Source organism: Pseudophryne corroboree, chromosome 6, assembly GCF_028390025.1.
Source record: "Pseudophryne corroboree isolate aPseCor3 chromosome 6, aPseCor3.hap2, whole genome shotgun sequence".
Classification (NCBI taxonomy): domain Eukaryota; kingdom Metazoa; phylum Chordata; class Amphibia; order Anura; family Myobatrachidae; genus Pseudophryne; species Pseudophryne corroboree.
This window is the reverse complement of record NC_086449.1, coordinates 519,392,983-519,420,029: the sequence shown is the minus strand read 5'-3', so window position 1 is coordinate 519,420,029 and position 27,047 is coordinate 519,392,983. Positions and strand designations below refer to the sequence as shown.

General features: G+C 48.9%; 1 protein-coding gene across 1 annotated transcript in view; it reads left to right on the top strand.

Annotated features, from left to right (window-relative positions):
* Positions 1–6,415: 6,415 nt before the first annotated feature.
* Positions 6,416–27,047, top strand: part of FRS2 (fibroblast growth factor receptor substrate 2) — a 189,182-nt gene continuing 168,550 nt past the window's right edge. The window contains exon 1 of the mRNA XM_063927490.1: positions 6,416–6,639. The gene's annotated coding sequence lies outside the window, so the exon portion shown is untranslated. The remainder of the gene's footprint in view (positions 6,640–27,047) is intronic.

The window sequence follows — 27,047 nt, the reverse complement described above, 5'->3', positions numbered from 1 at the left end:
CTTAACCGAAGGAGCAGTACTAGGTAGACATGCTGTTTTAGCAGAAGCTAAGTCAGCTACTATCTTGTTGAGGTCTTCTCCGAAAAGAATGTCTCCCTTCAAAGGGAGTACCTCCAGGGTTTTCTTAGAGTCCAGATCCACAGACCAGGACCGTAACCAGAGTATCCGGCGAGCAAAAATGGACGTAGTAGAAGCCTTGGTCGCCAGAACATCGGCATCAGAAGCCGCCTCCTTAATATAATGAGACGATGTGACAATATATGACAGACATTGTCTAGCATGATCAGAAGCGTTGGAAGGCAACTCCGCCTCCAGCTCCTGAGCCCACGCTTCAATAGCCTCTGCAGCCCATGTCGCTGCAATGGTGGGACTATGCGCAGCACCAGTTAGGATGTATATTGCCTTTAAACAACCCTCCACATGCTTATGCGGCTTTTCTTTCAGAGAAGTGACGGTAGTTACAGGCAGAGCTGAGGACACCACCAGCCGGGCCACTTGCGAATCCACTGACAGGGGTATTTCCCAATTTTTACTTAGCTCCGCTGCGAGGGGGTAGCGAGCCAGCATCTTGTAAGGTGTGAATTTCTTTCCTGGATTTTCCAAGAACTCCTGACGTATGTCAACTAAATGGTCAGAATGAGGTAAAACTTGTTTAACCACTTTGACGTTTAAACCTGTCCGGTTTCTTAGGGGCAGCATCAGGCTCCGGGTCATCAGTAATATGAAGAATGAGCCTGATAGCCTCCAACAAGTCAGGGACATCCACCTGTGAAACAGCTTCCCCATCAGAAGCGTCGGGATCAGAATCTGTGGGGTCAGTATAAACGCCATCCTCATCAGACGAGGTGTCTGGGACGTTGGTGGATCGTGAGGAAGTAATGGCCCACTTAGGGGACACCTTGGTCTTAGGCGGGCGAGGGTTAGAGTTCTGAATAGTCAGTGATTGGTTCAATTGCTGTAACTGAGCGGACAGTTGATATGCTTATTGCGGGTTAACCGCGGGGACCATAAGCGGTTGTACCGGCACAGGAGGTACCATTGGGGGCGTTAGTCTAGTTACCAGCGTATTCAATAGCGTAGAAAAGGTAGCACAAGGTGGGTCATTTTGAACCCCCGTTGCTACAGTCCCACTTGGGGGTAAGGATCCCCCAGAACCTGAAACCTCAGCTGCCATGTTTTCCTCAAATGTGTCTGCAGCGTCACCATCATGCAATGTGGGATCAGCCCCAGCACCATTGCCCTTTGTAGCTGACATATCTGAAAGCTCAATGCAAGGCAACACAGTACAATATCAGCAGCACAATACCTGACAAGAACCCCCTGTGCAGTGTATCAGCACAAACAGGGAATTCAAGAGGTATATGGGGACTAAAAATCACAGAGAAAAATACACACTGAGTATATCCTGTGAACTACCTATATTAAATGATAAACCTGACGCACTTAGCCCCCTCAGGTTATAGAATATAGGGATAGCAATCTGAGTAAGATACATGAAATGGAGGTCACACAGCAGCTAAATGCACACACACATAGTCACAATGTACAATGCAGAAATGATTACATGCAATAAAACTGCACTGGACTAGCAATACAGAATAGTACTATGTATAGCTATACACTCAATAGATATAACAATGCACAGTAAAGACTGGATGTATATCACAGGGTACTTGTACTATATAACCCTGACTAAATGCACTGTTTCTTAACTAACACTGTCAGCAGACCTGTAGAATACTTAAGTGTCCTGTAAAATGCACAGCGCTGACATGCAGGCGGCTTTACAGAGGAGGATTTGCCCCAACAGTCCCAGGATCAGCTCAGCTTGTCCTAATGGCGCCCAAACGCTGACAGGGAGTGAGGGAGAGAGAGAGATGCAGCTCCAGGGCGGGATCATTTACTCTAAATGGCGCCCTGGGGCTGGGGGAGGGGCTACAGGTCAAAGCCTTATCCCCCTGCTGGACTTCACCACCGGGTACTGTGGGCTTATATAAACGGTTTGAGAAAACCGACCTGTCCCTGTACTACCACAGTGTCCACGCCAGCGCACGATTTACAGCGGGTCCCGCCAGGGTCGTGTGTGTGACTAATTGGAAGAAAACTGGAGCCTCCGCTGTAGGTACCTGGCAACCAGGGAGCAGGAGTGTACAGCGCCGCTGGGGGAGGTGATGGAGCTGCAGCAGGAGATGTCTGACTGACATCTAACACAGTCAGTGTCTCTGCTGCAGCCCTTGAAGTCTTCATTTTTCTTTAAAAGCTTCTTCTCAGGGCTGCAGGAGCAGCCCCCCTGTTGTATGCCTGCTTTGGTGGAACCCCCTCCCTTTGGGCGAATCCAGGGCTAGGGTTTTCGGCACCCTGCTGGCTGCAAAACAATGGGTGTGGTCTTACAAGGAAGGGTGTGGTCACATAATAGTACCCCCAATTCAAATGATGTTCCTCAGTAGAAAAATGTAATTCATATTACACCGCATTTAGTCACCCTGATTCATATTACACCATATAGTAGTGCCCCTTATTCATGTTACGACACACAGTAGTGCTCTTTATTCACATTACATCATTCAGTGGTGTTCCTTATAAACAATGCCCACAATAGTTGTGCTCCTTACACATAATGCCCACAATAGTAGTACCCCATACACATAATGCCCACATTAGTGCCACTTATACACATAATGCCCATAGTAGTAGTGCCCCTTATACAAATAATGCCCACATCGTGCCCCTTATACACATCTCTGCCTCTGTCACTCAAGCAGCTCATTGACCGTGTCCCTCCAGCAGCTCCATGCCCTGTCTCCCTCCAGCAGATTCCCTGCCTCTCTGTGTCCCTTCAGCCACATTTCACCTTGTCTTCAGCATGCAGAGCCTGCTCCTCTTTGTGGCTCTTCTTCACTTCAGTGGCGGTGATGGCATGACATCAAATATGCCGTGCCAGAAAAGGAAGCCACTGGGACCCGAGGAGGGGATGAACGCCCTCCTACAGACACAGCATGTGTGAGTACTAGGAGAGGTGGGCTACAGGCAGAGGACAATGGAGCTGCCAGGACCTGAGGAAGGGGGAGGTAGCTGCAGCTCGTTAGTGACACTAGTGCCACCTGCATCATCTATTGACAAGGGTGGTGGGGCAGGCTGTTCCATTGGAGTTACTGTGCAGGGCCAAGGAGGAGGCAGAACTAGTTCCACCTGCAATTACAGGTGGTGGAACTCAGTTCCACCCCGTTCCCCCTCACTTTAACCCCAGAATATTGCCTAGTGTTTCCCCTCCCAGCCCAGGCAGCCGACAGTGTGCATAAACACTGTACAATGGCCCTCATTCCGAGTCGTTCGCTCTGTATTTTTCATCGCATCGCAGTGAAATTCCGCTTAGTACGCATGCGCAATATTCGCACTGCGACTGCGCCAAGTAATTTTACAATGGAGATAGTATTTTTACTCACGGCTTTTTCCTCGCTCCGGCGATCGTAGTGTGATTGACAGGAAATGGGTGTTACTGGGCGGAAACACGGCGTTTTCGGGGCGTGTGGATAAAAACGCTACCGTTTCCGGAAAAAACGCAGGAGTGGCCGGAGAAACGGGGGAGTGTCTGGGCGAACGCTGGGTGTGTTTATGACGTCAAACCAGGAACGACAAGCACTGAACTGATCGCAGATGCCGAGTAAGTCTGAAGCTACTCTGAAACTGCTAAGTAGTTTGTAATCGCAATATTGCGAATACATCGGTCGCATTTTTAAGAAGCTAAGATACACTCCCAGTAGGCGGCGGCTTAGCGTGTGTAACTCTGCTAAAATCGCCTTGCGAGCGAACAACTCGGAATGAGGGCCAATATCACTAGCAATATCGCACAGTGACATCATGCCTCAGCCAGCCCGAACATGCAGCATCTAAAGGGGGGTACACACGGAGAGATCCGTGCTTAATTTCTAAACAATCTTACTAGATTACTTATAAATTAAGCAAGGATCTCTCCGTGTGTATTCCCCATAGCAATAGCGATGCGCAGCCTTGCGCGTCACTATCGCCGGTACTAGATTGGCATGCATGCAGGCACAATCTAGCACATCGCTCATTTCACCGCTGAAATGAGTGCCCCCCCCCCCCCCCCCCCACTCAGCACACATCACACTGTGCTGAGCGGTGGGAGAGATGTGTGCTGAGCGGCCTGTGCTAGATTGCTCAGCACGCATCTCCCCCTGTGTACGGGGCTTAAAGGTGACCATACACTAGAATAATTTTAGGGACGATGCGCACGCTTTCAACACATCGGATCAATATATCATTAGTAAAAGTGCAAATCGTGCAACTTTTACTAACGATAACAATCCAATGCGCAGTCCCGTGGGTCATTTGATGTATCGTTAGATCTTCCCTACTGCAGGGAAGATCTGAAGCTATCGGTAGTGACAGCATGCTCCTGGATGTGGCCACTCCTCAAATGTTAAGGTCTATCTTAAGATTTATCTTATGTGTATGCACAAAGAGGGTCATTCAGATCTAATTGCTGGGCTGCTAATTTTGCTGTCCTGCGTTCAGATAGTCGCCGCACCCAGGGGGAGTGTAAATTCGCCATGCAAGTGTGCAATCCTATGTGTACGCTAAGCTGCTAAAATCCACTTTGTGCAGTCTCTGCGCAGCCCAGGACTTAGTATGGCTACACACCAGGATGATTTGGCCTCCAATACCCCGATTTCACGCGTCGTACGGTCAATGTAATGGTAGAAGTGCAGAATCGTTCCTATTTTGACGATTCCGATCCGATGTGCGCCCCCCACGCTCGTATGTCGGATTGGAGATTTTACCTACTGCAGTAAAAATGTGTCAATCCGACCACCGATTGGGCACACCGATAGTGTGCAGATTGTGTGTGTGTTTGCATCTCCAATCCATCGTGAGACCATAGTGCGACCCGCATATTTGAGTGGCATTTCCTGGACATTTATATCCCCTCAGCTAGTCCTGCCCATTATTTAAAATTTAATGGCCAATCTGCAAGACGGGCGCATGGTGTACTGTGCAACACACGATGCACCGGATCCGACCGTCTAACGACCATCAGAATTGGATCGCGATTGTTTGACAATCGTTTCACACAAATGCACCGTTTTTAACAAATCGTGAGCCTGGAACTTCCTGGGAGCTCCCGGAAAGTTCAAGGGAAATCGTTTCGTGATCGTCGCACGATCGTGGTCGTTCTGGTGTGTACCCACCCTTACTCCTCCAGTGCGATCACATCAGGCAGGAGCTGACGTCAGACACCCTCCCTGAAAATGCTTAGGCATGCCTGTATTTTTCCGGACACTCCCAGTAAATGGTCAGTTACCACCCACAAACGGCTTCCTCCTGTCAATCAACTTCTGAACGCCCGTGCAAACGGATTTTTCGCTCCATCCCGTCGCTGACCGGCGATGCCCTTTGTTGCTGTCTGACATACGTGCGCATTTTGGTGCATACACATGAACAGTTAGTACCTGATCCCAGAAAACGGTCAGTTGCCACCCAGAAACGCATTCTTCCTGTAAATCTCCTTGCGAACGCCCGTGCGAATGGATTCTTCGTACAAACTAGAGTAACCATATTGGGTGTAGTATGGCTGACCGGCGGTCTCTTGACCGCCGGTCAGCTTACCGACGCCGGGATCCCGGCGGGGAGGGGCGAGTGCAGCAAGCCCCTTGCGGGCTCGCTGCGCTCGCCACGCTGTGGGCTCGGTGGCGACCTGCGGTCGCCACGGGTTCTATTCCCACTCTATGGGTGTTGTGGACACCCACGAGTGGAAATAGTCCCTGTTGGTCGGCATGCCGACCATCGGGATACTGAGCCGGCGGGATGGTGGAGGAGGTCATGTGACTGTCGGTCAGCAGACCGCCGGTCACATGAATACCACCCACCATATTATCATACCCTCCAACACTTTACACATAAAAATCAGTACGGAAAGGGGGCGTGACCACGTGGAAACTTTTCCTATACTTTCAATGAAAAAAGGTACTGTTCTTGCTAAAAAGGTACAGTTTGAGGGTATGTATTATCCCTTTTACCTGGGACGCTCATGGATTACACAGGCTCTGTGGCGGATTAAAACTAGCTAAAATGTAGGTTTCAAGTCAGCCAGCCACAGAACCTGTGTAATCCATGAGCGTCCCAGGTAAAAGGGATAATATGGTCACTCTGCACAAACCCATCGCTGAGCGGCGATTCGCTTTGTACCCGTGTGACGCACCTGCGCATTGCGAGGCATACGTATGCGCAGTTTAGACCTGTACGAAAACGCAGTTTAGCGATCAGGTCTGAATTAGGCCCATTGTACAGCGTGTGATGATCCCAGCTGCAGACGCTGAAGCCTGACAATCAGAACAGTAAGAACACACCTAATCATAATAACAACACACACACACACTCTCCCTTTCGTCTCTCAATCACTGACGTCACAACGTATGTGGGGAGCGCGCGCACCTCCTACCCATCCCGGCCGCCCCGCGCGAGCCCCCGGCCCGTGCCCGCTGCGCGGCGTGACCCGGAAGCAGTATCGCTGGGAGTCTGTGCAGAACGAGCAGCGTCGGCCCAGCTGGCGGCCTGCAGCCCGGGGAGCGAGTCCTGTCCGTGAGCGGAGCCTCCCCGGAACCCGATGGAGACTGAGCCGTGAGTAACCGAGTGGGGAGGTGTGCGAGTGGGGTGGAATTTGTACGGATAGCGCGGTGCGTGCTCGTCCTCCCATCACTCCCGGGCTGATCCCTGCAGCACCCATGGCAGGGACGGGAACACGGCCGCTCGGTACAGCGCTCCTTTAGTCTGCTGTCCGAATTATCACTGGAGCGGCGGCGGCGGGGGGAGGGCTGTGATGACGCCACCCGTATTTACAGTGACCCAGTGGCTGTGTAGCAGGAGCGTTAGACGGCGGGTACTGCGTTACCTGTCCTGTGTTGAGATGGGAGGGCTGCTGCCCTGTCGGTGGTCAGGACTCCGTACACACATACACCTTGTAGCCCTTCCTGACCACGGCTGTGTTAATGGGGTACACTGCATATACATATCCATATACACACTCACTCTGATATAGAGAGAGAATGTGTGTGTATAGAAGTGTGGTGTGTATGTATGTGTATATCTCTCTCAAGTTAGCGTACCCCATTTTCTGAATTTCAAACCCCCCACCTGTCATGTGTGTTCGGAGATGTGGGCATGGGACTTTGTTCACTGATTTCCACACTCATTTAGTGTGAGTTCCCCAGTTTTATTGGTTGCCGCCGCTGGCCTTTCAGTCATTTTGTTACACTTGTTTATCTGTAAATGATGCTCAGATCTACTGATAATGTTGGTCACTTACACTTTTGTTCAGCATGACTTAAGGGTCTATTCATGAAAGTGAAAAGAGTGGAGAAGTTGCCCATGGCAACCAATCAGCTGCTCCGTACAATTGTATAATATGCAAATTATAAATGTTACTTCAATGCTGATTGGTTGACTTGGGCAACTTCTCCACTGGCTTATAGGCCCTACACACTGGCCGATTTTTTGAAAGATATGAACGATCTCGTTCATAAATGAACGAGAACTCGTTCATATCTTTCAGTGTGGAGACTCCAGCGATGAACGATGCGCGGCCCCGCGCTCGTTCATCGCTGGTCTCCCGTCGGCTGTGCATGCAGGCCAATATGGACGATCTCGTCCATATTTGCCTGCACTTCAATGCAGCCGCGTGACGGGGGGAGTGAAGAAACTTCACTCCCCCCGTCACTGCCCCCCCGCCGCCGGGTCGGCCGTTTCGGCCGTCGGGCACCTCGGCGGCGCATCGGGAAATGAGTAGGGCCCCTTACACTTTTCACTGCTTCATGAATAGACCCCTATATGCTAGTGTGTGCACATATTGCATTACTGTGTTTTCTCTCCTGTGTGTGTGCGCGCGCCCTGTTATACACATTTTCTGATTATGGTCAAATAGATTTAATAAAATGTACCCATGAAATAGACCTATTAAATGGTGACTACACCACATTTTTAGAGACATATAAATCTATTTCTGCAGGTATTAATCCACCTATGTCAGATAATAATTTTATTTATATAGCGACAAGACAATGCACGTAATACACAAGAGTTACGTATTACAGCAATAGACAAGACATACAAAAATGTAGAGTGCAAAATAAGCATAATACAGGGTTTGTGTAGGAATTTTGGGTAATAACTTCCATGAGTTGTATATTCCACCCTCACAAGGTACCAGGTGAGGCAGCCATATTGGGTGCATTGCATAGGATTAGCCTGGGTGTAATAGGTTACCCCTAGAAGTGATGAGAGAAAATGTGGTGATTGCAGCGTCCTAACGATCAGAGAAGGGTACCAACATAAGTCAGGTCCATGTATTTTTCATCCCATCGACGAACGTTCCAGGGTCCAAATGTATTGAGCGTTAACAAAAGATAAATCTGAGACGCATAAGGAGAGAGAGAGAGAGAGTACCGGCCAACCAGCTCCTGTTATTTTTTAAACACAGCCTGTGACATGGTAGTTAGGAGCTGATTGACTGGTACTTTCTCTACTTATGCTTCTCAGATTTCTCTTGTTAACGCTTAATACATTTGGGCCCAGATGAGGCAGCTGTGTTGGGCGCACTATTTCTGTAAGAATCCTACTATGTAGTCACCATTTAATAGTCTCTTTTGGCTGCATTTTATTAAATCGGCTTCATCTTGCATGACTTTTCTGTTGAGTGTATATTTCTCTTAGGAAGAACACAGCCAGTGCCATGTAGAATATTGTAGTTATTTTAATCAGTGTGGTTCTTCCTTATAGTTTGACTGTACAATTTAGTTTTTTGAGCTCTTGAGAACGTTGTCATTTTCTGTAAGTGTTGAAGATCAATATACATTGTGGCTTACCATAAATCTGACGTTTGTGTGCAGTATCATTGCGACTTTAGGTGGATTTTTGGGTGTTTTTTCAGGAGTCCATTGGAGACACTGATTTAGGATACTTGCAGTGGGTTGTTGTCTGCATTGTACATACACACTTCCAAGTTTTCTATGCATATTTTTTCTGCTTTTATTTGCAAAAAAAAAAAATAGTTCACTTTATAAAATAGCAAATGAGCAAAGTACACCTATGGATACTGTTTTTTAGTTTTGTGCATTTATCCGAATACTAGTTACTAGTCCGTCAAGATGACGGAACAATATAGCAGTAATATCAGTGCTGGCGGCTGTCTGTGATCGAACAGAGCAAAACTTGAATTGCTTAGTCAGGTGTCATCTAGTGGCCGCATGCACACAAAACAGTTTAATACCCCCTGTAGAGGTGAGGAGCAGCGTTAGCCTTTTATTATGTAGTATTTAGGAGGGAATTCAGTTAGCCGCCTTAATTTACAGCAGGCTAGTTAAACTCCCAAGGCTATTCAGTAACTATCCCCGACTGCAGCCAATGGGGATTTCTTTTTGTCTGAGCAGACCCAAAAAGAAATAACCAATAAATAGCCTTGAGGTGCCACCTGTATACGTCGGGAACGTATCCTGGATTTTGTGTTGACACCCTTTAACAGGCTAATTTATTGGTCAAGAAAAAGGGCTGTAATTGAATAGCCCTTGGCATTAAAGCCTGAGGCTACCACCACCTTTCACGTCTGGCAATTGAATTCCCCTCTTAGATTTATTTATTTTTATTCAGTGGGGGCGATTCAATTGCTAAAGTGCCCTAAATTGCGTTTACCCTGTAACTTTAGACGGGGTTGTATTCAATTGTTTGAGCATCCATTGTGTTATTGCACTGATCGCGCCCTGCAGTGCCGGTTTTAAACATATAAAACGTCTAAATCCGATTACAGTGATGGACACAACGTGAAAGTGTGGTTTGGGAGCACAAACACTTCACTTTTTGCACAGTTCTCCTTGCCAGCTTTGAGCAGAAATGACGTTAGCGCGCCTGTTGGTGGAAACAATTGAATAGGTGACAGCGTGTGTGCATGTATTTGCACAGTTAGATCTGGTACTCCTGAGCATGATAAAACTATGGTTGTCCAAACAATTGCATACCGCCCGGTCTTAAGTGACGGGATATGCAATTATGGGCGCCTATTAAACAATTAAATCGCTCCTTATGAATGATGTCTGGTGCAATTTTGCCTTGAAGGAGCATATAGAAATAAAGATTTTGCTGAGCGAATTTTCTAAATCCAAATTGTCATGTGGCTGAAAATAAGAATTTACTCACCGGTAATTCTATTTCTCGTAGTCCGTAGTGGATGCTGGGAACTCCGTAAGGACCATGGGGAATAGCGGGCTCCGAAGGAGGCTGGGCACTCTAGAAAGATTTAGGACTACCTGGTGTGCACTGGCACCTCCCACTATGACCCTCCTCCAAGCCTCAGTTAGGACACTGTGCCCGGACGAGCTGACATAATAAGGAAGGATTTTGAATCCCGGGTAAGACTCATACCAGCCACACCAATCACACCGTACAACTCGTGATACTATATCCAGTTTGACAGTATGAAAACAACTGAGCCTTTCAACAGATGGCTCAACAATAACCCATTAGTTAGCAATAACTATTTACAAGAATTGCAGACAATCCGCACTTGGTATGGGCGCCCAGCATCCACTACGGACTACGAGAAATAGAATTACCGGTGAGTAAATTCTTATTTTCTCTGACGTCCTAGTGGATGCTGGGAACTCCGTAAGGACCATGGGGATTATACCAAAGCTCCCAAACGGGTGGGAGAGTGCGGATGACTCTGCAGCACCGAATGAGAGAACTCCAGGTCCTCCTCAGCCAGGGTATCAAATTTGTAGAATTTTGCAAACGTGTTTGCCCCTGACCAAGTAGCTGCTCGGCAAAGTTGTAAAGCCGAGACCCCTCGGGCAGCCGCCCAAGATGAGCCCACCTTCCTTGTGGAATGGGCATTTACAGATTTTGGCTGTGGCAGGCCTGCCACAGAATGTGCAAGCTGAATTGTACTACAAATCCAGCGAGCAATAGTCTGCTTAGAAGCAGTAGCACCCAGCTTGTTGGGTGCATACAGGATAAACAGCGAGTCAGATTTTTGACTCCAGCCGTCCTGGAAACATATATTTTCAGGGCCCTGACAACGTCTAGCAACTTGGAGTCCTCCAAGTCCCTAGTAGCCGCAGGCACCACAATAGGCTGGTTCAGGTGAAACGCTGACACCACCTTAGGGAGAAACTGGGGACGAGTCCTCAATTCTGCCCTATCCATATGGAAAATCAGATAAGGGCTTTTACATGATAAAGCCGCCAATTCTGACACTCGCCTGGCTGAAGCCAAGGCCAATAACATGACCACTTTCCACTTGAGATATTTCAGATCCACGGTTTTTAGTGGCTCAAACCAATGTGATTTTAAGAAACTCAACACCACGTTGAGATCCCAAGGTGCCACAGGAGGCACAAACGGGGGCTGAATATGCAGCACTCCTTTCACAAATGTCTGAACTTCAGGTACTGAAGCTAGTTCTTTTTGAAAGAAAATCGACAGAGCCGAGATCTGTACTTTAATGGAGCCTAGTTTCTCTATCGTCCTAGTGGATGCTGGGGTTCCTGAAAGGACCATGGGGAATAGCGGCTCCGCAGGAGACAGGGCACAAAAAGTAAAGCTTTAGGATCAGGTGGTGTGCACTGGCTCCTCCCCCTATGACCCTCCTCCAAGCCAGTTAGATTTTTGTGCCCGGCCGAGAAGGGTGCAATCTAGGTGGCTCTCCTAAAGAGCTGCTTAGGAAAGTTTAGCTTAGGTTTTTTATTTTACAGTGAGTCCTGCTGGCAACAGGATCACTGCAACGAGGGACTTAGGGGAGAAGAAGTGAACTCACCTGCGTGCAGGATGGATTGGCTTCTTGGCTACTGGACATCAGCTCCAGAGGGACGATCACAGGTACAGCCTGGATGGTCACCGGAGCCTTGCCGCCGGCCCCCTTGCAGATGCTGAAGTAAGAAGAGGTCCAGAATCGGCGGCAGAAGACTCCTCAGTCTTCTAAAGGTAGCGCACAGCACTGCAGCTGTGCGCCATTTTCCTCTCAGCACACTTCACACGGCAGTCACTGAGGGTGCAGGGCGCTGGGAGGGGGGCGCCCTGGGAGGCAAATGAATACCTATTTTGGCTAAAAATACCTCACATATAGCCTCCGGAGGCTATATGGAGATATTTAACCCCTGCCAGAATCCGTTAAGAGCGGGAGACGAGGCCGCCGAAAAAGGGGCGGGGCCTATCTCCTCAGCACACAGCGCCATTTTCCCTCACAGAAAGGCTGGAGGGAAGGCTCCCAGGCTCTCCCCTGCACTGCACTACAGAAACAGGGTTAAAACAGAGAGGGGGGGCACTAATTTGGCGATATGCTTATATATATATTAAGATGCTATAAGGGAAAACACTTATATAAGGTTGTCCCTATATAATTATAGCGTTTTTGGTGTGTGCTGGCAAACTCTCCCTCTGTCTCTCCAAAGGGCTAGTGGGTCCTGTCCTCTATCAGAGCATTCCCTGTGTGTGTGCTGTGTGTCGGTACGTGTGTGTCGACAGGTAGGAGGACGATGTTGGTGAGGAGGCGGAGCAATTGCCTGTAATGGTGATGTCACTCTCTAGGGAGTCGACACCGGAATGGATGGCTTATTTAGGAAATTACGTGATAATGTCAACACGCTGCAAGGTCGGTTGACGACATGAGACGGCCGACAAACAATTAGTACGGTCCAGACGTCTCAAAAACACCGTCAAGGGTTTTAAAACGCCCGTTTACTTTAGTCGGTCGACACAGACACAGACAGGGACACTGAATCCAGTGTCGACGGTGAATAAACAAACGTATTCCTTATTAGGGCCACACGTTAAAGGCAATGAAGGAGGTGTTACGTATTTCTGATACTACAAGTACCACAAAAGAGGGTATTATGTGGGATGTGAAAAAACTACCATAGTTTTTCCTGAATCAGATAAATTAAATAAAGTGTGTGATGATGCGTGGGTTCCCCCCGATAGAAAATTATGGGCGGTATACCCTTTCCCGCCAGAAGTTAGGGCGCGTTGGGAAACACCCTTTAAGGTGGATAAGGCGCTCACACGCTTATCAAAACAAGTGGCGGTACCGTCTATAGATAGGGCCGTCCTCAAGGACCAGCTGACAAGGCTGGAAAATATAATAAAAAGTATATACACACATACTGGTGTTATACTGCGGCCAGCGATCGCCTCAGCCTGGATGTGCAGAGCTAGGGTGGCTTGGTCGGATTCCCTGACTAAAAATATTGATACCCTTGACAGGGACAGTATTTTATTGACTATAGAGCATTTCTATATATGCGAGATGCACAGAGGGATATTGCACTCTGGCATCATGAATAAACGCGATGTCCATAACTGCCAGAAGATGTTATGGACACGACAGTGGTCAGGTGATGCAGATTCCAAACGGCACAGTATGGCCGTATACAGGAAGAGGACTTGTTTGGGGTCGGTCCATCGGACCTGGTGGTCACGGCAACTGCTGGAAAATCCACCGTTTTTTACCCTAAGTCACATCTCTGCAGAAAAAGACACCGTCTTTTCAGCCTCAGTCCTCTCGTCCCTATAAGATCATATCTGCCCAGGGATAGAGGAAAGGGAAGAAGACTGCAGCAGGCAGCCCATTCCCAGGAACAGAAGCGTTCCACCGCGTCTGACAAGTTCTCAGCATGGCGCTGAGACCGTACAGGACCCCTGGATCCTACAAGTAGTATCCCGGGGGTACAGATGGGAATGTCGAGACGTTTCCCCTTCGCAGGCTCCTGAAGTCTGCTTTACCAAGTCTCCCTCCGACAAGGAGGTAGTATGGGAAAAAATTCACAAGCTGTATTCCCAGCAGGTGATAATTAAATTACCCCTCCTACTACAGAAAAGGGGTATTATTCCACACTATATTGTGGTACTGAAGCCAGAAGGCTAGGTGAGACTTATTCTAAAAATTTGTTTTTGAACACTTACAAAGGTTCAAATTAAGATGAAGTCACTCAGAGCAGTGATAACGAACCAGGAATAAGGGGACTATATAGTGTCCCGGGACATCAGGGATGCTTACCTCTATGTCCCAAATTTGCCCTTCTCACTAAGGGTACCTCAGGTTCGTGGTGCAGAACTGTCACTATCAGTTTCAGACGCTGCCGTTTGGATTGTCCACGGCACACTGGGGTCTTTACCAAGGTAATGGCCGAATTGATGATTCTTCTTCGAAGAAAAGGCGTCTTAATTATCCCTTACTTGGACGATCTCCTGATAGGGGCATAGTCCAGGGAACAGTTGGAGGTCGGAGTAGCACTATCTCGGATACTGCTACAATCAGCACGGGTGGATTCTAAATATTCCAAAATCGCAGCTGATCCCGACGACACGTCTGCTGTGCCTAGGGATGATTCTGGACACAGTCCAGAAAAAGGTGTTTCTCCCGGAAGAGAAAGCCAGGGAGTTATCCAAGCAAGTCAGGAACCTCCTAAAAACAGTGCATCATTGCACAAGGGTCCTGGTAAAAATGGTGGCTTCCTACGAAGCAATTCCATTCGGCAGATTTCACGTAAGAACTTTTCAGTGGGATCTGCTGGACAAATGGTCCGGATCGCATCTTCAGATGCATCAGCGGATAACCCAATATCCAAGGACAAGGGTGTCTCTCCTGTGGTGGTTATAGAGTGCTCATCTTCTAGAGGGCAGCAGATTCGGCATTCAGGATTGGATGCTGGTAACCACGGAGCCCAGCCTGAGAGGCTGGGGAGCAGTCACACAAGGAAAAAATTTCCAGGGAGTGTGATCAAGTATGGAGACTTTTCTCCACATAAATATACTGGAGCTAAGGGTAAATTTATAATGCTCTAAGCTTAGCAAGACCTCTGCTTCAAGGTCAGCCGGTATTGATCCAGTGGGAAAAACATCACGGCAGTCGCCCACGTAAACAGACAGGGCGACACAAGAAGCAGGAGGGCAATGGCAGAAACTGCAAGGACTTTTCGCTGGGCGGAAAATCATGTGATAACACTGTCAGCAGTTTTTCATCCCGGGAATGGAAACTGGGAAGCAGATTTCCTCAGCACGACCTCCACCCGGGAGAGTGGAAACTTCATTGAGAAGTTTTTTCCACATGATTGTAAACCGTTGGGAAATACCAAAGGTGGACATGATGGCGTCCCGTCTGAACAAAAAACGGGACAGGTATTGCGCCAGGTCAAGAGACCCTCAGGCAATAGATGTGGACGTTCTGGTAACACCGTGGGTGTACCAGTCGGTGTATGTGTTCCCTCCTCTGCTTCTCATACCTAAGGTGCTGAGAATTATAAGACGTAGAGGAGTAAGAACTATACTCATGGCTCCGGATTGGCCAAGAAGGACTTGGTACCCGGAACTTCAAGAGATGCTTACAGAGGTCTTATGGCCTCTGCCGCTAAGAAGGGACTTGCTTCAGCAAGTACCATGTCTGTTCCAAGACTTACCGCAGCTGCGTTTGTCGGCATGGCGATGGAGGATCCTAAGGGAAAAAAGGCATTCCGGAAGAGGTCATTCCTACCCTGGTCAAAGCCAGAAAGGAGGTGACCGCACAACATTATCACCACGTGTGGCGAAAATATGTTGCGTGGTGTGAGGCCAGGAAGGCCCCACAAAGAAATTTCAACTCGGTCGTTTCCTGCATTTCCTGCAAACAGGAGTGTCTATGGGCCTCAAATTGGGGTCCATTAAGGTTCAAATTCGGCCCTGTAAATTTTCTTCCAGAAAGAATTGGCTTCAGTTCCTGAAGTCCAGAAGTTTGTCAAGGGAGTATTGCATATACAAACCCCTTTTTTGTGCCTCCAGTGGCACTGTGGGATCTCAACGTAGTTCTGGGATTCCTCAAATCACATTGGTTTAAAACCAGTCAAATATGTGGATTTGAAGCATCTCACATAAAAAGTGACCATGCTCTTGGCCCTGGCCTGGACCAGGCGAGTGTCAAATTGGTGGTTTTTTCTCAAAAAAGCCCATATCTGTTTGTCCATTCGGACAGGGCAGAGCTGCGGACTCGTCCCCAGTTCTCTCCCTAAGGTGGTGTCAGTGTTTCACCTGAACCAGCTTATTGTGGTGCCTTGCACCTACTAGGGACTTGGAGGACTCCAAGTTGCTAGGAGTTGTCAGGGCCCTGAAAATATGTTCCAGGACAGCTGGAGTCAGAAAATCTGACTCGCTGTTTATACTGTATGCACCCAACAAGTTGGGTGCGCCTGCTTCTAAGCAGGTGATTGCTCGTTGGATTTGTAACACAATTCAACTTGCACATTCTGAGGCAGGCCTGCCACAGTCTAAATCGGTTAAGGCCCATTCCACAAGGAAGGTGGGCTCATCTTGGGCGGCTGCCCGAGAGGTCTCGGCATTACAACTCTGCCGAGCAGCTACGTGGTCAGGGGAGAACACGTTTGTAAAATTCTACAAATTTGATATCCTGGCAAAAGAGGACCTGGAGTTCTCTCATTCGGTGCTGCAGAGTCATCCGCACTCTCCCGCCCGTTTGGGAGCTTTGGTATAATCCCCATGGTCCTTTCAGGAACCCCAGCATCCACTAGGACGATAGAGAAAATAAGAATTTACTTACCGATAATTCTATTTCTTGGAGTCCGTAGTGGATGCTGGGCGCCCATCCCAAGTGCGGATTATCTGCAATACTTGTACATAGTTACAAAAATCGGGTTATTATTGTTGTGAGCCATCTTTTCAGAGGCTCCGCTGTTATCATACTGTTAACTGGGTTTAGATCACAAGTTGTACGGTGTGATTGGTGTGGCTGGTATGAGTCTTACCCGGGATTCATAATTCCTCCCTTATTGTGTACGCTCGTCCGGGCACAGTACCTAACTGGCTTGGAGGAGGGTCATAGGGGGAGGAGCCAGTGCACACCACCTGATCCTAAAGCTTTACTTTTTGTGCCCTGTCTCCTGCGGAGCCGCTATTCCCCATGGTCCTTTCAGGAACCCCAGCATCCACTACGGACTCCGAGAAATAGAATTATCGGTAAGTAAATTCTTATTTTTAGGCCCATATTCACTCCTGCTTGCAGGAAATGCAGAAATCGACCTAGTTGAAATTCCTCTGTTGGGGCCTTTTCGGCCTCGCACCATGCAACATATTTCCGCCATATGCGGTGATAATGATTTGCCGTAACATCTTTCCTGGCTTTAATAAGCGTAGGAATGACTTCCTCCGGAATGTCCTTTTCCTTCAGGATCCGGCGTTCAACCGCCATGCCGTCAAACGCAGCCGCGGTAAGTCTTGGAACAGACAGGGCCCCTGCTGTAGCAGGTCTTGTCTGAGCGGCAGAGGCCACGGGTCCTCTGAGTTCATCTCTTGAAGTTCCGGGTACCACGCTCGTCTTGGCCAATCCGGAACCACGAGAATTGTGTTTACTCCTCGCTTTCTTATTATTCTCAATACCTTTGGTATGAGAGGCAGAGGAGGGAACACATAAACCGACTGGTACACCCACGGTGTCACTAGAGCGTCCACAGCTATCGCCTGAGGGTCCCTTGACCTGGCGCAATATCTTTTTAACTTTTTGTTGAGGCGGGACGCCATCATGTCCACCTGTGGTTTTTCCCAACGGTTTACCAGCATCTGGAAGACTTCTGGATGAAGTCCCCACTCTCCCGGGTGGAGGTCGTGTCTGCTGAGGAAGTCTGCTTCCCAGTTGTCCACTCCCGGAATGAACACTGCTGACAGTGCTAGTACATGATTCTCCGCCCATCGGAGAATTCTTGTGGCTTCTGCCATTGCCATCCTGCTTCTTGTGCCGCCCTGTCGATTTACATGGGCGACTGCCGTGATGTTGTCTGACTGGATCAGCACCGGCTGGTGTAGGAGCAGGGATTTTGCTTGACTTAGGGCATTGTAAATGGCCCTTAGTTCCAGAATATTTATGTGAAGGGAAGTCTCCTGACTCGACCATAGTCCTTGGAAGTTTCTTCCCCGCGTGACTGCCCCCCAGCCTCGAAGGCTGGCATCCGTGGTCACCAGGACCCAGTCCTGTATGCCGAACCTGCGGTCCTCTAGAAGATGGGCACTCTGCAGCCACCACAGTAGAGACACCCTGGTTCTTGGAGACAGGGTTATTAAGCGATGCATCTGAAGATGCGATCCGGACCATTTGTCCAACAGGTCCCACTGAAAGATTCTGGCATGGAACCTGCCGAAGGGAATTGCTTCGTAAGAAGCTACCATCTTTCCCAGGACCCGCGTGCAGTGATGCACCGATACCTGTTTTGGTTTCAGGAGGTCTCTGACTAGAGATGACAACTCCCTGGCTTTCTCCTCCGGGAGAAACACTTTTTTCTGGACTGTATCCAGAATCATACCCAGGAACAGTAGACGTGTCGTCGGAACCAGCTGTGACTTTGGGATATTCAGAATCCAGCCGTGCTGGTGCAGCACTTCCTGAGATAGTGCTACTCCCACCAACAACTGTTCCTTGGACCTCGCCTTTATTAGGAGATCGTCTAAGTACGGGATAATTAAAACACCCTTTTTTCGAAGGAGTATCATCATTTCCGCCATAACCTTGGTAAATACCCTCGGTGCCGTGGACAGTCCAAACGGCAGCGTCTGGAATTGGTAATGGCAATCCTGTACCACAAATCTGAGGTACTCCTGGTGAGGATGGTAAATGGGGACATGCAAGTAAGCATCCTTGATGTCCAGGGATACCATGTAATCCCCCTCGTCCAGGCTTGCAATAACCGCCCTGAGCGATTCCATCTTGAACTTGAATTTTTTAATGTATGTGTTCAAGGATTTCAAATTTAAAATGGGTCTCACCGAACCGTCCGGTTTCGGCACCACAAATAGTGTGGAATAGTAACCCCGGCCTTGTTGAAGTAGGGGTACCTTGATTATCACCTGCTGGGAATACAGCTTGTGAATTGCCGCTAGCACCGCCTCCCTGTCTGAGGGAGCAATCGGCAAGGCAGATTTTAGGAACCGGTGGGGTGGAGACGCCTCGAATTCCAGTTTGTACCCCTGAGATACTATTTGAAGGATCCAGGGATCTACCTGTGAGCGAGCCCACTGATCGCTGAAATCCTTGAGGCGGCCCCCCACCGTACCTGGCTCCGCCTGTGGAGCCCCACCGTCATGCGGTGGACTTGGAAGAAGAAGCGGGGGAGGACTTTTGCTCCTGGGAACCTGCTGTTTGTTGCAGCCTTTTTCCCCTACCTCTGCCTCTGGACAGAAAAGACCCGCCTTTTCCACGCTTGTTTTTCTGGGTCCGAAAGGACTGAACCTGATAAAACGGCGCCTTCTTAGGCTGTGAGGGGACATGTGGTAAAAATGCTGACTTCCCAGACGTTGCTGTGGAAACTAGGTCCGAGAGACCATCCCCAAATAATTCCTCACCCTTGTAAGGCAAAACTTCCATGTGCCTTTTAGAATCTGCATCTCCTGTCCACTGGCGAGTCCATAAGCCTCTCCTAGCAGAAATGGACAATGCACTTACTTTAGATGCCAGCCGGCAGATTTCCCTCTGTGCATCTCTCATATATAAGACTGAGTCTTTGATATGGTCTATGGTTAGCAGAATCGTGTCTCTGTCTAGTGTGTCAATATTTTCTGACAGTTTATCTGACCACGCAGCGGCAGCACTGCACATCCATGCTAACGCAATAGCTGGCCTAAGTATAATGCCTGAGTGTGTGTATACAGACTTCAGGATCGCCTCCTGCTTTCTATCAGCAGGTTCCTTGAGGGCGGCCGTATCCGGAGACGGTAGTGCCACCTTTTTAGACAAACGTGTGAGCGCTTTATCCACCCTAGGAGGTGTTTCCCAACGTGACCTATCCTCTGGCGGGAAAGGGAACGCCATTAGTACCTTCTTAGGAATTTTTTATCAGGGAAAGCCCACGCTTCTTCACACACTTCATTTAATTCATCTGATGGGGGAAAAACTACGGGTAGTTTTTTCTCCCCAAACATAATACCCTTTTTAGTGGTGCCTGTATTTATATCAGAAATGTGTAACACCTCTTTCATTGCCTCAATCATGCAGTGAATGGCCTTAGTGGGCATCAGGTTAGACTCATCGTCGTCGACACTGGTGTCAGTATCAGTGTCGACATCTGCGTCTGCGATCTGAGGTAGCGGGCGTTTCAGAGCCCCTGATGACCTTTGAGACGCCTGGACAGGCACGAGCTGAGAAGTCGGCTGTCCCACATTTGGCATGTCGTCAAATTTCTTATGCAAGGAGTCTATACGTGCACTCATTTCTTTCCATAAGCTCATCCACTCAGGTGTCTGCCCCGCAGGGGGTGACATCCCTTCTAAAGGCATCTGCTCCGTCTCCACATCATTATCCTCATCAAACATGTCGACACCGCCGTACCGACACACCGCACACACACAGGGAATGCTCTACAGAGGACAGGACCCACAAAAGCCCTTTGGGGGGACAGAGTGAGAGTATGCCAGCACACACCAGAGCGCTATATAATGCAGGGACTAACTGAGTTATGTCCCCTATAGCTGCTTTTTCTATATAAATGTATACTGCGCCTAAATTTAGTGCCCCCCCTCTCTTTTTTACCTTTTTCTGTAGTGTAGACTGCAGGGGAGAGCCAGGGAGCTTCCTTCCAGCGGAGCTGTGAGGGAAAATGGCGCCAGTGTGCTGAAGGAGATAGCTCCGCCCCTTTTCCGCAGACTATTCTCCCGCTTTTTCCTATATTCTGGCAGGGGTATTTTCCACATATATAGCCTCTGGGGCTATATATTGTGGTATTTTTGCCAGCCAAGGTGTTATTATTGCTTCTCAGGGCGCCCCTCCCCAGCGCCCTGCACCCTCAGTGACCGGAGTGTGAAGTGTGTGTGAGGAGCAATGGCGCACAGCTGCAGTGCTGTGCGCTACCTTGGTGAAGACTGATGTCTTCTGCCGCCGATTTTCCGGACCTCTTCTTGCTTCTGGCTCTGTAAGGGGGACGGCGGCGCGGCTCCGGGACCGAACACCAAGGACTGGGCCTGCGGTCGATCCCTCTAGAGCTAATGGTGTCCAGTAGCCTAAGAAGCCCAAGCTGGCTGCAAGCAGGCAGGTTCGCTTCTTCTCCCCTTAGTCCCTCGCTGCAGTGAGCCTGTTGCCAGCAGGTCTCACTGAAAATAAAAAACCTAATTTCTATACTTTCTTTCTAAAGGCTCAGGAGAGCCCCTAGTGTGCATCCAACCTCGGCCGGGCACAAAATCTAACTGAGTTTTGGAGGAGGGTCATAGTGGGAGGAGCCAGTGCACACCAGGTAGTCATAAATCTTTCTAGAGTGCCCAGCCTCCTTCGGAGCCCGCTATTCCCCATGGTCCTTACGGAGTTCCCAGCATCCACTAGGACGTCAGAGAAAACCTCTTTATTTCAAGATGGACAGATACTGGAGTACAAAGCCCCGTACACACGGGGAGAGATATGTACTGAACGATCTATCGGTGACTGCTCAGCACACAGGCCAATCTAGTACCGGCGATAGCGATGTGCGGGGCCGTGCATCGCTATCGCTGTAGGGGATACACACGGAGAGATCCATGCTTAACTTCTAAGCGATCTAGTCAGATTGCTTACAATTTAAGCACGGATCTCTCTGTGTGTACCCCTCCCTTAAATAACGTCCTAGAGTCGAAGCTTAAACTTTAGTTAATACATTTGGTCCCCCATTTATCAAGCCTTGGAGAGTGCTAAATAGCAGTGATAAAGTTCCAGCCAATCAGCTCCTGACTGACATGTTACAGGCTGTGATTGAAAAATGTCAGGAGCTGATTGGTTTGTACTTTATCACTGTGCTATGTATCACTCTCCACAGCTTGATAAATCTGGGCCTTAAAGCACTATGAAGTCTATCAAGTCTTGAACAGTGATACTTTATCACCATCAAATGTACCAGTAAATCGGCTCCTAACTGCCATGGTATTAAGGATTATGGATGTATTAAGCCTGGAGTAGTGATAAAGCAGTAATAAGTGTAAGGTAATAATGCACCAGCCAATCAGCTCCTGACTGTCATTTTTCAAACCCATAATGATTGGCTGGTGTGTTATCTCCTACCACTTATCACTCCTTTATCACTTTTCCAGGCTTAATACATCTTCCCCTGTGTTTGAAAAATAACAGTTAGGAGCTGATTGGTTGGTACTTATCATCATGCAATTTATCACTCTCAAAGGCTTGATAAATCTGGGCCTATGTCCTTACATACAGATTGGTAAAGTTCCTTGTTGTAATACATTAGTAATGAATAATAGGCCCTACACACTGGGCGAGAATACTGAAAGATATGAACGGTCTCATTCATTAATGAACGAGATACCGTTCATATCTTTCAGTGTGAAGGCACCAGCGATGAATGATGCGCGGCCCCGCGCTTGTTCATCGCTGGTGCCCCGTCACTTGTGCATGCAGGCCAATATGGACGATCTTGTCCATATTTGCCTGCACTGCCATGGAGCCGGGTGACGGGGGGGGGAGGGAGTGAAGAAGCTTCACTGCCCCCCCCCCGCCGCTGGGTCGCCCGTATCCGCCGTCGGTCAGCTCGGCGGTGGATCACGAAGTATGTAGGGCCCATAATGCATCCAAATGAAAGCAGGATTTCTCTGCCTCATGATAGCTGTTTTTAACAAATGCTGAGGGGAATTCAAGTGTGTGTGATGTGCAGTCAGGCATCGCTGTGATATCCGGCTGTGCATCTGTTGGGCAGTTATGTGAATGTTGAATTTGTAAGTTTTCATCACAACTCTATTGGGTGCGAAAGGAAACTTTACATAAGGAAGGACTTGATGTGCTGTTTAGTAATGGCACATCACGTTGATTGTACATTAAATAGGCTTAACAACAGTAAAGACCCATATAGACGGGCTAATGTGGGAGAGATGTGTGCTGAGTGAACCGCTCAGCACACATCTCTTCCGCCGCTCAGCACAGCGCGATCTGTGCTGAGCGTACGGGGGGTGCTCATTTCACCCAGCGGGTGAAGTGAGCGACCCGCTAGATTGGCCTGCATGCAGGCCAATCTAGCAGCAGCGATAGCGATGTGCGGGGCTGCGCATCGCTATCGCTGTAGGGGGTACACACGGAGCGATAAATGCTCAAATTCTAAGCAATCTAGACAGATTGCTTAGAATATCGCTCCGTGAGTACCCCCCTTAACTAGAGCATATTTCTCTGACGTCCTAGTGGATGCTGGGAACTCCGTAAGGACCATGGGGAATAGACGGGCTCCGCAGGAGACTGGGCACTCTAAAAGAAAGATTAGGTACTATCTGGTGTGCACTGGCTCCTCTATGCCCCTCCTCCAGACCTCAGTTAGAATCTGTGTCCGGCCAGAGCTGGATGCACCTAGTGGGCTCTCCTGAGCTTGCTAGAAAGAAAGTATTTGTTAGGTTTTTTATTTTCAGTGAGATCTGCTGGCAACAGACTCACTGCTACGTGGGACTGAGGGGAGAGAAGCAAACCTACCTGCGTGCAGCTAGCTTGTGCTTCTTAGGCTACTGGACACCATTAGCTCCAGAGGGTTCGAACATAGGGCCTGACCTCGATCGTCCGTTTCCGGAGCCGCGCCGCCGTCCCCCTTGCAGAGCCAGAAGACAGAAGGAGATAAAATCGGCGGCAGAAGACTCCGGTCTTCATTAAGGTAGCGCACAGCACTGCAGCTGTGCGCCATTGCTCCCACTGCACACCACACACTCCGGTCACTGTAGGGTGCAGGGCGCTGGGGGGGGGGGGGGCGCCCTGGGCAGCAATAAGTATACCTTTTGGCAATATATACACACAATACAGTCTGGAAAACTGTATATGTGTAAACCCCCCGCCATTTTTAGTCAGAAACAGGACAGAAGCCCGCCACTGAGGGGGCTGGGCCTTCTTCCTCAGCACACCAGCGCCATTTTCTCTTCACAGCTCCGCTGGAAGGAAGCTCCCCAGGCTCTCCCCGGCAGTATCCTGGTACACAAAGGGTGAAAAGAGAGGGGGGGGCACATAAATTTAGGCGCAAAATTTGTATATACAGCAGCTACTGGGTAAACACTGAGTTGCAGTGTAATCCCTGGGTTATATAGCGCTGGGGTGTGTGCTGGCATACTCTCTCTCTGTCTCTCCAAAGGGCCTTGTGGGGGAACTGTCCTCAAATAGAGCATCCCCTGTGTGTGTGGTGTGTCGGTACGCGTGTGTCGACATGTCGGAGGTAAAAGGCTCCTCTAAGGAGGTGATAGAGCGGATATGTGTGTGAGAGGGTGTCTCCGTCGACAACGCCGACACCTGTTTGGATATGTGTAAGTGCTTAGGTGAATTTATTGCACAAAAGGTTAGGGAACAGACAGGAAATCTACCCATGTCTGTCCCTATGTCACAGAGACCTTCAGAGTCTCTCAATGCTCACTATCCATAATAACAAACACTGGTATCGACATGGAGTTTAACTCCACTGTCGACTACGATAATGCAAAGTTACAGCCAAGATGGCTATAAGGTATTCAATATATGATAATTAAAATAATAGATGATTTGCATATCACTGATGACTCATCTGTCCCTGACACGAGAGTACACATGTTTAAGGGGAAGAATGCTGAGGTAAATTTCCCTCCTCTCATGAGGAAAAAGAGCGGGAATCTCCAGACAAGAGACGGCAGCTTCCCACAAGAGAATTCTCAGGCTGTATCCTTTCCCCACTAGGGCCAGGATATGTTGAGAATCTTCCCTGGGGTGTCCTGTTTGCACAGACGGTAGCACTTGCTATTCTCAGGGATCCTGCAGATAGCGTGCACATTCTAGTATACTACCCAGACCGGCGATTGTGTCGGCATGGGTTTATAGCGCTGTGGCAGCGTGGACAGGTACCTTATCAGCAGAGATGAGACCCTAGTATGCAATATAAATTTCTCTATCGTCCTAAGTGGATGCTGGGGTTCCTGAAAGGACCATGGGGAATAGCGGCTCCGCAGGAGACAGGGCACAAAAAAGTAAAGCTTTTACCAGATCAGGTGGTGTGCACTGGCTCCTCCCCCTATGACCCTCCTCCAGACTCCAGTTAGATTTTGTGCCCGAACGAGAAGGGTGCAATCTAGGTGGCTCTCCTAAAGAGCTGCTTAGAGAAAGTTTAGCTTAGGTTTTTTACTTTACAGTGAGTCCTGCTGGCAACAGGATCACTGCAACGAGGGACTTAGGGGAGAAGTAGTGAACTCACCTGCGTGCAGAGTGGATTTGCTGCTTGGCTACTGGACACTAGCTCCAGAGGGACGATCACAGGTACAGCCTGGATGGTCACCGGAGCCGCGCCGCCGGCCCCCTTGCAGACGCTGAAGAGAGAAGAGGTCCAAAATCGGCGGCTGAAGACTCCTGAGTCTTCATAAAGGTAGCGCACAGCACTGCAGCTGTGCGCCATTTTCCTCTCAGCACACTTCACACAACAGTCACTGAGGGTGCAGAGCGCTGGGGGGGGCGCTCTGAGAGGCAAATAAAAACCTTATTAGAGGCAAAAAATACCTCACATATAGCCCACAGAGGCTATATGGAGATATTTAACCCCTGCCTAACTTCAAAAATAGCGGGAGACGAGCCCGCCGAAAAAGGGGCGGGGCCTATCTCCTCAGCACACAGCGCCATTTTCTCTCACAGAAAAGCTGGAGAGAAGGCTCCCAGGCTCTCCCCTGCACTGCACTACAGAAACAGGGTTAAAACAGAGAGGGGGGGCACTGATTTTGGCGATATTGTATATATATAAAAGATGCTATAAGGGAGAAACACTTATATAAGGTTGTCCCTATATAATTATAGCGTTTTTGGTGTGTGCTGGCAGACTCTCCCTCTGTCTCCCCAAAGGGCTAGTGGGTCCTGTCCTCTGTCAGAGCATTCTCGGTGTGTGTGCTGTGTGTCGGTACGTGTGTGTCGACATGTATGAGGACGATGTTGGTGAGGAGGCGGAGAAATTGCCTGTAATGGTGATGTCACTCTCTAGGGAGTCGACACCGGAATGGATGGCTTATTTAGAGAATTACGTGAGAATGTCAACACGCTGCAAGGTCGGTTGACGACATGAGACGGCCGACAATCTATTAGGACCGGTCCAGGCGTCTCAGAAACACCGTCAGGGTTTTTTTTAAAAACGCCCATTTACCTCAGTCGGTCGACACAGACACAGACACGGACACTGAATACAGTGTCGACGGTGAATAAACAAACGTATTTCTCATTAGGGCCACACGTTAAGGGCAATGAAGGAGGTGTTACGTGTTTCTGATACTACAAGTACCACAAGAAAGGGTATTATGTGGGAGTGAAAAAACTACCTGTAGTTTTTCCTGAATCAGATAAAATAAAATGAAGTGTGTGATGATGCGTAGGGTTATCCCGATAGCAAATATTGGCGTTATACCCTTTCCCGCCAGAAATTAGGGTACGTTGGGAAACACCCCTTAGGGTGATAAGGCGCTCACACGCTTATCAAGTGGCGTTACCGTCTCCAGATACGGCCGCCCTCAAGGAGCCAGCTGATAGGAAGCTGGAAAAATATCCTACAAAGTATATACACACATACGGTGGTTATACTGCGACCAGCGATCGCCATCAGCCTGGAGATGCAGTGCTGGGTTGGCTTGGTCGGATTCCCTGACTGAAAATATTTTATTCATGTAGAGCATTTAATAGGATGCATTCTATATATATGTATGTGAGATGCACAGAGGGATATTTGCTCTCTGGCATCAAGATAAGTGCGTTGTCCATATCTCCCAGAAGATGTCAGGGACACGACAGTGGTCAGGTGATACAGATCCCATACGGCAGATGGAAGTATTGCTGTATAAAGGGAAGGAGTTATTTGGGGGTCGGTCCATCGGACCTGGGGACCACAGCAACAGCTGGGAAATCCAACCTTTTTTACCCCAAGTTACATCTCAGCTAAAAAAGACACCGTCTTTTCAGCCTCAATCTTTCCTTTCCCATGAGGGCATGCAGGCAAAAGGCCAGTCATATCTGCCCAGACATAGAGGTAAGGGAAGTAGACTGCAGCAGGCAGCCCTTTCCCAGGAAAAGAAGCCCTCCACCGCGT